General features: G+C 30.5%; 1 long non-coding RNA gene across 2 annotated transcripts; it reads right to left on the reverse strand.

Moving 5' to 3' along the window:
* Positions 1 to 545: 545 nt before the first annotated feature.
* Positions 546 to 9089, reverse strand: LOC140451964 (uncharacterized). 2 transcript variants are annotated; one of them, XR_011952110.1, is made up of 5 exons: positions 8757 to 9089; positions 7905 to 8083; positions 6751 to 7108; positions 4033 to 4178; positions 546 to 897 (listed from the first exon to the last, which is right to left on the reverse strand). It is a non-coding gene; the product is annotated as an uncharacterized lncRNA (long non-coding RNA). The 2 variants fall into 2 exon arrangements; XR_011952109.1 differs by lacking the exon at positions 7905 to 8083 and having other exon boundaries at positions 8757 to 8894.
* Between the last annotated feature and the right edge of the window lie 2372 nt (positions 9090 to 11461).

The following is an 11461-nucleotide window of genomic DNA, read 5'->3' on the forward strand; positions in this document are numbered from 1 at the left end:
AAATCATGGAGACAACAATCACCATCATAGAAGAAATAAAGCAAAAACAGCTTATTTGGTACGGATATGTACAGAGAATGACAGACCATCGCTTACCGAAGGTAATATTGGATTAGCAGAATGCAGAATTAGTATGCTATAAACCTGACATTATATATGAAGACTGAAGACTAGTATGTTACCTATAGTACCAAGGGAAGCTTAAATCAGATAGATTTTGTGCCGTGTAGAAGCCAGATAAAAGAGATTACCAACTGTAAAGTGCCAAAGGATGAGTTTGTAGATATTCTGTAAAGATTTCATATGCCGATCCTTATACCCAGGACCCTTATATGACAAGAATTTTGATGAAAGTAGCCACCATAGCGCGTTAGGGTGCTAGGTGGAGGGGGAGACAGCTTGGGTAATATTGGGGTTTGAAGAACTGGTCCCCGATTTACTGGGATCAATCCTCATCAACCCAATGAATTACGCTGCAATCAGAAAAACCTATAAATAACTTTATAAACGTTAATATAAAGTACTAAATAATCGTAAATATGAGATAGTTAAATAAAAAATTTTATTTCAAAAGAGTACAAAAATAAAATACCATTATACAACATAATAAATCTTATTAAAAAAAAGTAATATTCCTTCCTAATCTTCCTCTTGCTCTACTTCAGTCAGCACACAATTTTGGCAGGTGATAGTCTTAGCACTATGCCCCTTGCATACAAAATATATGCAAATATTGCCATGTTTGCTGTATTTCTATAGAATCCTAATTTTGAAAATCGCTATTGTGATCTTTTAGATTAATTTCTTTAACCCTCTTCTTCCTCATCGCTATCGTCGATAAATTAAGCCAAATCTTGTAACTCTGTGGTTGTCAAATAATTTTCTATCTTTCTATCCCTAAAATGAAAAACGGTATTATATAACAAACTATTAAAATATAAAATTAAAATATATAAACTTATATAAAATATAAAATATTAAAACAAAAAAAAACGATTTTTTTTTAGTCAATATTCAAAAATAGTTTTGTTTTTGACAAGTCAAAGGAATAGGACAATTATTACATACATACATATTAAATTTGAGTAAAATTTTTGCTAATTTGAATATTAAAAACAGATATTTAGTATTAACAATTTAAGAACAAACTAAATAAAAATATAAAAACATGAAATATCGTCATATTAGGCAAATACCCTAACCAAACTAATACTATTATGTAAAAGCTGTACTTAGGTACTCCGTTTTTGAATAGAAACAATGTTTTAAAAAGTGTGTTTTGATTTTAAGCTTAAACGATAATAAGTGAAGACTTTTTACTTCATCTGGCAAAAAGTTATACAAACCAACATCAGCTGAATTTTTTATGCTCTTTGTCAACCTAAAACGTTGTGCTCTAATAGCATCTCTAGATCTTGTATCGTAATCATGGAAAGTTTATGTTAAACTTATGTTGGCATGAATTTCAATAGAGAGAACAAGAGAGATTTCAAGAGAACAATATGAAACAGCCCTAAAGGAAAATCTAACAGAAACAAATAACAGAGAACTAACAGAAGCAAATAACAAAATATGGAAAAATATAAAAGAATCCATTTTGAATTTAGCTGAAGAGGTGCTAGGATATAGAGAATAAAAAGAAAGAAAGAAAGGTTCGATACAGAATGTGAAATCAAAATCAAACAAAAAATTGCTGTGGATGGAAGAGTTGTTAAAGGTCTTAGGTTAAAGAAGAGAATAGTAACCACAGCGCTAAACTATTTGGATACCTAAAAACTCAACAAAGAAAATGCAGACCAGTGGTTAAAATTGACAATAGAACATGGGAAATACACTTCAAAGAACTATATAGATCCAAAGAAAGCTCCAAAGAGGAAGAATGCGCAATTGAAGTCATCGGCCATAATGAAATAGGGATACTAACATATGATGAATTTTTTCCTGAAAAAAATGAAACAGAAAAAAACTGGTCCAGGTGAAATTCTCCACGAGCTGATTAAAAACTGAGGGGAAAAATTATTAACAAGCTTCTACAAACTATCAGTTACAATATGGAAAGCAGAAGAAATGCCTGAGGATTGGAGAGAAGGCAGAATTATATCAATTTTTAAGAAAGGAGAAGTAAGTAACAGACGGTAACAATTGTAGAGGAACATTGCTACTGAATATAACATACAAAATTCAAACAGCCCTCATCAGACAAAAGTTCACTCAATTCGCAGAGAAAAGAATTGGGGACTATCAGCAAGGATTCGGGATAGGCAGATCAACTACAGATGCGATCCACATAATTACACAGACCATCGAGAAATACCACGAACACAACCTAGAACTCCAAACCCTCTTCGTAGACTTCAGACAAGCCTTTGACTGTACTGAAAGAAATAAATTATTTAATGAAAAATCCAAAAATCAAGATATGCCACCAATCAGATTAACAAAAATAACTGTGGGTGGATCTCGAGCTAAAATAACAACAGAAGAAGGGAGCACAAACGCAATTGCAATAAAAACAAGAGTGCGACAAGGCGATTCCCTATTCAACATAGCAGTAAAAGGAACAGTCAAGGTCAACGGAATTAAAGGAACTATAGCCAACTATTCAACACAAATAGTAGCATATGCAGATGAGATGTTTCTTATGGTAACAATCCTGGCAAATGAAGCAAGAAAAGAGGTCTAGAAATTAACGAACGAAAAACAAAATATCTAATCTACTTTAGAAGAGAAGATAACAAGACGAGAGAAATCAAGATAGAAAACTACACTTTCGAAAGTGTTCAACAATTTAAATATTTGGGAGTAATTGTGAATGGCAAACATAAGAGAAGTGAAGAAGTAACGGACCGAATACTCACAGGCAACAAAACGGAAACTATACAGAGTATATTTTTCACTTAAAAATCAGACCAGTAGTTACATACTGTTCTATTCTATCAGTTTGGTGAGTTGAACGAAACTGATAATTCCTCCTCCTATCGGTAACTACATGCGCTAAATGTAGCTACCGAACTTCCTATTCCGTCTGATGTGTTGAATCAGACATTCCTTCCCGTAGACATTCATTTCTCGCTGAGAAGTGAATGTAACTCCTAATTAATTACCCCATCGTCGACTTATTATTCACGGGCAAAATATCATCAAACCATCCTTTTAAGGTCTACGAAAGCCAAAGATGTACATATAGAATTTGTAAAAAATTGAAATAACGAAATGATTTTTAAAAAATTTATTTAAATCCCTTATTTAATCCTTTATAAAAGGTATACAATTAAAACACCCAATCGGGCTACATCACAAAACGTTTTTGGAATCTATATTCCATCATCAGTATGTCAAAGTGTACATGTTTTGAGCCAGTAAATATTTGGATAAAAACCCGTTAAATGTTATTAATTTGAATTGAAGTTACATTATTGGATCTTGTTCTGTTCTGTATGCTATGATGTTAAAGTTACAATTGGAATTGATACCATGGCAACTTAAGAATCTACAGGAGGTTGCTGGTCCTGAGACAAAGTGTCTACGAGGACTTGTTGATAGCAACTATTTAGTGGCTCAAAACATCTACACTTAGACACACTGATGATGGAATATAGATTCCGAAAAAGTTCTGTGATGTAGCCCGATAGAGTGTTTTAATTATATACCTTTTATAAAGGATTTTTAAATAATTTTTTTGTGATACATGGTATACAGCCAGCTACTGGAATTTAGTTTCCTTGTGGAAATGATTTTTATATTGTCTATTTAGATCGAAATAAATGTCTTAAAAACTAATTCTGTCCCGACTGTTATTTACCATCCGAGGTCATCACAGTTTAAGCCAATTTTAAAAAAGACAGAAGAGAATTAAAAAAACAAATCAACTAATTGTTCCAGTAGAAAACAGAATTACATGTTAAAACGTAAAATACTAGCTTCACTACAAAATATACTCTATCTATACAGGGAAAATATATATGTGAGGCACACACACACAGAAAAGATGGATTACATGTAAAAAAACTAAAAACAAAACATTATACTAACATAAATATTAAGCTGTGCTCCTGTTTTTTAAAACAACCCTCTCTATCTCTTCATAGGGACGTTACCGCTGTCATTCTTTTTGGTTGATAGTTTACTCTCCTGCTGCAGTAGCTGCTTCCTACATGCGTTGCTTTCTTTTGCTGCAACTATAAAAAAATATGACTATAATACTTGTATCACAGTTTGTTAAAAAAATGTATTTTATAAAAAATATAATGAGCCAAATTAGTTTTTCTTTTCCTAAACAAATAAATTTCCATTTTAGTTGATCTCTCCAAAGCCGTTAATTTTAAACCCTTATACCATCTTTATATATGGTTTTATTTAAGACCAAAAAGAAATGACAGTATTTTATTTTGAATTTGATTACTTTATTGCGTCCATTTCTGATTTGTGCTAATTATAATCGATTATATTTGAATTATAATTGTATGTGTCGGTCCTGCAAGTGGTAGCGATCAGATTTGTTAAAGTGTGCTCCGTGGTTAAGTGCGGGTTCACATGATAAGCGCTTAACGCGCATTTTGATAACGAGCATTTACAACTACATACCTTTTATTTAGGCCATACACATGCTAACGTGCATTTTAATAAAGCGCGCGTTGAACGCCTCGCTGGCGCTCGACTGTTGGCAGCGCGCGTGAACGCGTGCTTTGAGATAATTGACTTTCTGTGTTACCTTCAGTATTTCAATTTTTCAAAATTTTTTATTTTTTTACAATTTTTGATATTTTTTTATAATTGTATTTCATTTTATTATAGACTTTTATTTACGTTTATTAAATTTTATTTAACCATATTTAAATTCAATTAATTTTATTTAATTATTTTATTTTATTTCATACAAATATTCTAAAATCAAAATTAGCCAAGTTGTGAGAGTTGTTATAAAAAATATATTATATAAAATTATAAAAGTGTATACATATGTACATTATGTATAATTACCGTGTAGCGCAATGTTACTACACCCGTCTAGATTTTTCGAGTCACGCTAAATAGGATTTTGGGCGATAGAAGTATTCACTTCAAAAAGAGCCCACAAATACAAGAAGGTATAATGGGGACATAGTAATTTCTTTATTAATATAGTTTTAAGATCTTTTCTTATTTTTTTATGTGGTTTTTAGCACTGTCAATGTTATTTTCGAATAATTGCTTTCATATTTTCTTTTCTCTTGCACATTATTTGTCAAACCAGTCCCTCTTGATATTATTGTTTTTTCTTTCTGGTAGCATCTTCTGATTTGCTCTGTTGAATGTTTCTTTTGTTTGTTGCCGCATAACTTCTATCTAATTAGTAGCTTCTTGTGTTTCCACTTTTCTTGTCTTTTTCTCATAAGCGCTTTTACTTTCTTCTTTACTAAGTAGACTTCTGTAATATTTCTTTTAGTTTTGTTTATGTTCTTAACTCTTTTGTTGTAATATTTTTGCCTTGACTTTCACTAAAAAATGGTCTGAATTACAGTCTACTCTTCTCATGCTTCTTATATTGGTGATAAAGGCTATAGCGATATAAGATGGTAAAATCTGCACTTGGCTAGATGTTAATTTGGGGTTGGGCACTTGAAAGTACATATTTAGAAACACCATTAGCCAAATTTTTAGCTCCCTATGGGGCCCCTAAGGTCCCCTATCACAAAACATATGTTTTTTTTTACAAAAAAAATTTCCTGAGTGATCCTTTGCTTTAAAAAATCTGAAAAAATTGACTAAGATACATTTTAATCCTTAAAAACCCTCTGATTTTTTCGGATTTTTTGGATCAAAATTGAGCTCAGGAAAAATATTTGAATTTAAAAAAAAAATGGGTTTTTTGAATTTTAAGGTTTTTCCAGAGCAAAAATAAACTGCAATTCAAAAAACCTGAAAAAAAAGACACGAAAAATAATAATTTTTAAGTTTAAATACTATTCCTTAGCTCAATTATAATATAAAAAATCTGAAAAAATTAGAAGGGTTTTGGACATTAAAATGTATGTTCGTGAATTGTTTCACAGTTTTTAAAGCAAAGGATTGCTCAGAAATTTTTTTGTTTTCGAAAAAACACATTTTTTGTGATAGGGGACCCAGGGGCCACCTAGTAATCTAAAAATTTGGCTAATGGGGTTTCTAAATATGTACTTTTAAGTGCTCAACCCCAAATAAAAATTCAGCCAAGTGCAGATTTCACCATCTTATCTTGCTATAGCCTTTGGTATGTTCTCTTTCTATGAGAACATGATCTATTTAATTGGATTTTTTGTTATCTGGTGATGTCAAAGTTCATTTGTATATCTTTTTTTCTTTCAAATTGGGTACGTTTGACCACCATTTTTTTTCTAATGCAAAACTTATTAGCTCTATATCAGCAGCTTACCACTACAAGAAGGGATAATGAACATAATACATACAATGGATGATATAAGAGGAGCCTTGACTTTTGACTTAACATAAATTTAAGTAAAATCCATAGATATTCATGTCTGGACTTAATAGATCAATTTAATTAGGGTGTAATGTGTTATGAATCTAAATATACTGCACGTCAGAGAAAATAGACCACCCACAAAAGTTAAGAAATTTTAAATTTTTTTTTCATATTTTTATCACATTAAATCCATTGTGTATCGAGTCATTTACTCTTATAATATGTTACCCAACATTATCATGAGTAACAAATAGAAAACAAGGAATAATTTGAAAAAAAAAATAAATAAATTGAAAATTTCTACATACCCTTATACATACTAAGAACTGAATTATAGTCAAGAAAAGGCAAGTATCACTTTTCAATAATGTGTGTTGCCACCAAGTTTCTAAATGACACTCCTGATTTGATTTGGCATAAAACTGATCACATTTTGGATGTCCCTTCATATATTTCAGCATATTTACTACATGTACATATAATTGTTTTTAATGTACAGTGACATTGTCCAATATATAGACTCCATTTTCTTCAATATTCCATCCATCATCCATCCTCTAAATTCCTCACATTCATGGCTTTACTAATTATCTCATTCTAAGTTCTTTTTGGGTGATCCATAAACTAGAGCTTTGTAAAATTGGTAGAGAACATGTTCTCAAATTCCTAAAATAAAATATATTGATAAAATATATCCTAAAATATTTGTTAATTTTTTTTTCTTGAACTAATTACAAAATTACAAGTACATAAAGTAGAATTTCACTAATGCAGCACCGTTAAAAACCAGAAAGTGCTGGATTATTGAGATGTTCAGATTACTTGATAGTATAGAAAAATCCATACTAAATAAAATAAAGCTTTTTGAGGTTTGTTTTTGTGCAACTTATAATTATTGACCTTCTCACATGTTTAAAGAATTATAAGTTTAGTATATATGCCATTTTTTCAGCCAATGTTATGCAAGTATTGAAACAATTAACCCTCCTTTCCACGGGTGACTTTCTTGTGACACAAATCCACGGATGGGGTCTATCAGGACCAAATTTTAAACATCCTATTTCTCATTAAAAAATTTTTTTTTTAATATTTTTAAGGAAACTTACTGATATAATGTTGTACTACCTAAATGTACATATATGTGTATCAATATTGGTATAGTTTACTGCGAAATAACTAACACCATTATTTTTTTACAAAAGTTTATTAAAAAAAATTATGAACTGCAAAATACAAAAGAAAAATATAAAAAAAGACAACATTATTACTCTATATACTTACAGTAATACAAGTAAAAACTAAATATCCAAAATTAAAATTTGAAACAGAAAATAGAGGGGGTTAAATAATGTTAATTTTGTTTCTACACAATCAGCACAACACGCTTATATATTGTCCATACAAAACCAGTTTTTACACAATTGGCAAAAATATCTAGTTTGTCTTTTTTTACAATACTTACACATCCTCGTTTTCCTGGGGCTGGGTCATCCCTCGTCGTTCGCTCAATTCCAGAAAATTTTGCAGCAAGTAACCGTGTTGTTCTCGGTATACACATATTTGGTGCTCGTATTTTCATTTTTTTCTGGACTACCGCAATTACTAAAGACTTCAGAAACAATTGACGAGAAGACCGAAATTCTGCATTCATATTATTGAATCTTAGTATGTAATAAATGCATTTATAGCTGCAATGTTAGCCAAGCCATAGCACAAAAACAAGAAACACCCACTCACGGGTGGGGTCTGTCAGGACACTTTTGCAGGTAGCAATTGAAGGAATTCATACAATTTCACCAAATTATGCTAAAGTGTACTATTCATTGCCATTAAAAGGTACACCGAGTGTAGGAAAAAAATACAAAAAAAAATTGAAAAAATTAAGCAATTTGATTTATAGCTGTCCTGATGGACCCCACCCGTGGGAAGGAGGGTTAAATGCTGTATCTGGTTTTACTTTTAGAGTTGTAGTAGTTGGTGAATCCAATACTTATACTAGGCTTCTTCTTATACTGCTTCACATATTTCCTTAACAGTTATAATTTGCTATTTCTTCTATCTATTCAAATATTCAAACCAAGAATTTAAATCTCCTTCACTTGCCTTGAATCCTCTTTCTGATCAATTTGGAAACCAATCAGCAATAGGTACATTATCCTCAAGATCACATTTTTCTTTTATACAGCATTCGTTATTGGCCATAACTTTTTTCCATGACGATTGGATGTGCAAAAAAATTCCATGCAGTTACAAAACAAAAAATACATGTGAGCTAGCTATAAAAACATATAGCAAACAAACATATACTACTAACCTTTTAATTATATCATATTAGTGCGGAATATTTAATAATTTGGACGATTTTCACATTTGGTCCCATTGAAGATAGCTACAAAGGAGCTGTGAATTAAATTCACAAAACAAATTTTTGACGTTTGACTGTGTTGTCATGTCTTTATAATGTATATGTTGTAGGCTTCAATTACAAATAGAGAAGCTGTCAAAAATACATTTTTATTATATTATTATATGAATTATGCAATTTTTTTATTTTTTTATATACAACACGAACGAATAAATACTCGTTTCTTCTCATATTAATTGCAGTTAATTATTACAACATTTTTTTGGCATTTGCCTTTGATAATAAGCTAACTAACCACCAGTTACCAGATTGTTACAGATGGTCACCAGATGTCTGTAGAAAGTACCTGAATACTATTCTTATTATTTTTTGAAAGAATTTCTTTTTTACTGTTAGCTTGTTAACGTTCTATTGGATTTTTATTAATTATAAATCACATGCTATTTCCCGATTTATTAAAAAAACATGGCAACACAGTCAAGCGCCAAGATTTCGTTCTATGAACTTTAATTGACAGCTCAATTATAGCTGTCTTCAATGGGACCAAATGTGAAAATCGTCCAATAATTTTTATTAGAACATTACATTATAATGTAATAATGGTTGATAATCACCAAAATAATAAATTTTGCTCATTTAACTTGTTTTATTTATGATTTTTTGCACTAAAGCTTGACAGCGAGTACAACGACTGTGCGAGGTAAGAGCAAAGAATATAGACGCTTGTAAGAGGTTGCCAATTTTTGTCGTAGGTTTTTTTCAGTTAAACATTTTAAATGATGTAATTAAAGAAATTAAAATATCTCTCGATCAAATTTATAAATTGTCAAAACAAGTTTAGTTTATGTTTTGCTTTTATTCCTGAAAAATGGAAGTGGCAGTGGCATCTGACATAGCCACTATTATCATAACAATAACAAATAGAAAATAGAAGTGGAAGTAGCACATGACCATGATACAATGAATTGTACCATGGCACATGACTGATAGCGATGATAGTTAAGACAGTATAGCGATGACAGTTAAGACAGTTTTGTGATACTACATACAGTGTTGCCATAAATATAAAAATGTAGAGAATTATAATTTTCTTCTAAAATAATTTTTTTGTCATGTACGGAATTGTAAGTTGCCTACATTTGGCGCAGCTAGAGGGTACATATTTTTGTAAATTGAAATTGAAGGAAAATTTACATTTTGGTTATCATAAACCTTGTTCTATAACAATTTTTGTGAAAAATTCGCACTAATAATTTATTACTGTAGTTTAGAACGATACCTAGAGGTTAGGTTAGGCTGAGTTATGCGAGATAGTAGGTGACTTATGTAAGCCATGCGACTCTCACTACAGAAAAAAATCACTAACCATAGATACCAGATATGAAAAGAATTTTCGATCTCTAGGGGACTTTTTTCTTGTTTTTTGGTGCCTGAGTGACCTGGAATGCTTGAGTATCCACCAATTATTTGGCCCATCTGGATAGAGCGAGCAGTATCACTTTTTGCGTGGTATTATAGAAATGTTCATTATGACACAGCTAAAGTATATAAAAAGGGTAAAATTTATTAACAACGAGAGTTGTCAACGTTTTCAGTTCAGTTAATTGACTCGCAATATACGATTAGATATATAAAGAAATAAAAAACTCTAAAATCCCGCTCGCAACGACTAAAATTTTAATTCGACGATATACAATAGTAAAATAAACACCTTAATCATAATTGCCCCAGTTCACTTGAACATCCGGCTTGTATATTAAATACATAACAGTACAGGGTTTCGTTAATAAATTATTACAGACACAGGCGTGGCCAGTTTTTTTAGTCTGGGTTCCAATGTTGAAAATAGCACCCAATATATATATATATATATATATATATATATATATATATATATATATATATATATACATATATATTGTTTTAATTTCCAAAAATGATATTTTCGTAGTATGAACAAATTACAATTTTTTGAAATATTTTTTATTTAAAAAATATAACGAGTTTGTTTTTATATTAAATTATTGCGTGATCATAAGAAAAATATGGGTGGTCGTATATACAGGGTGTTTCATTAATAATTGAAAATATTTTAACTGTAGATTCCTGGGCTCAAAATATTAAGATTTAACCCAAATCGCTTAAATAAAATGTGGCTCCTTACTGAGTTACAGGGTGTTTTTTTTTAATTTAAAAACTATTCGTAGCCAATACTTTAAAACTATTCGACATATCCATATTATACGTGGTAGAAAGTGTAGTTACTGTATTCCCCAATTAATTATGTTAAATAAACGTTTTTGGCTACTACCAAAGGCTAACTACTATAGTATATTAATTTACTCCATAGTCATATTGAATTTAAAATAGAAACAGAACAAAATAGGTAAATTTTTTCGATTTAAAAATTATCAGACTTAAAAACAAGCATGAGTTCTCCGTATGTCATAAACCTACCCATACTGACACGACTATACACAATTCATCATCCCATCCTACACAACATAAATTGGCAACCTATTATAGCATGTTACATAGATTAACAGAAATTCCGATGTCAAAATACAACTTTGAGACAGAATTAAATATCATTAAGTAAATAGCAATTAACAATGGGTACAACGAACAAACAACTAATAAAATTTTAAATAAAA

The sequence above is a fragment of the Diabrotica undecimpunctata genome, chromosome 10, assembly GCF_040954645.1.
Source record: "Diabrotica undecimpunctata isolate CICGRU chromosome 10, icDiaUnde3, whole genome shotgun sequence".
NCBI classification, from domain to species: Eukaryota; Metazoa; Arthropoda; class Insecta; order Coleoptera; family Chrysomelidae; genus Diabrotica; species Diabrotica undecimpunctata.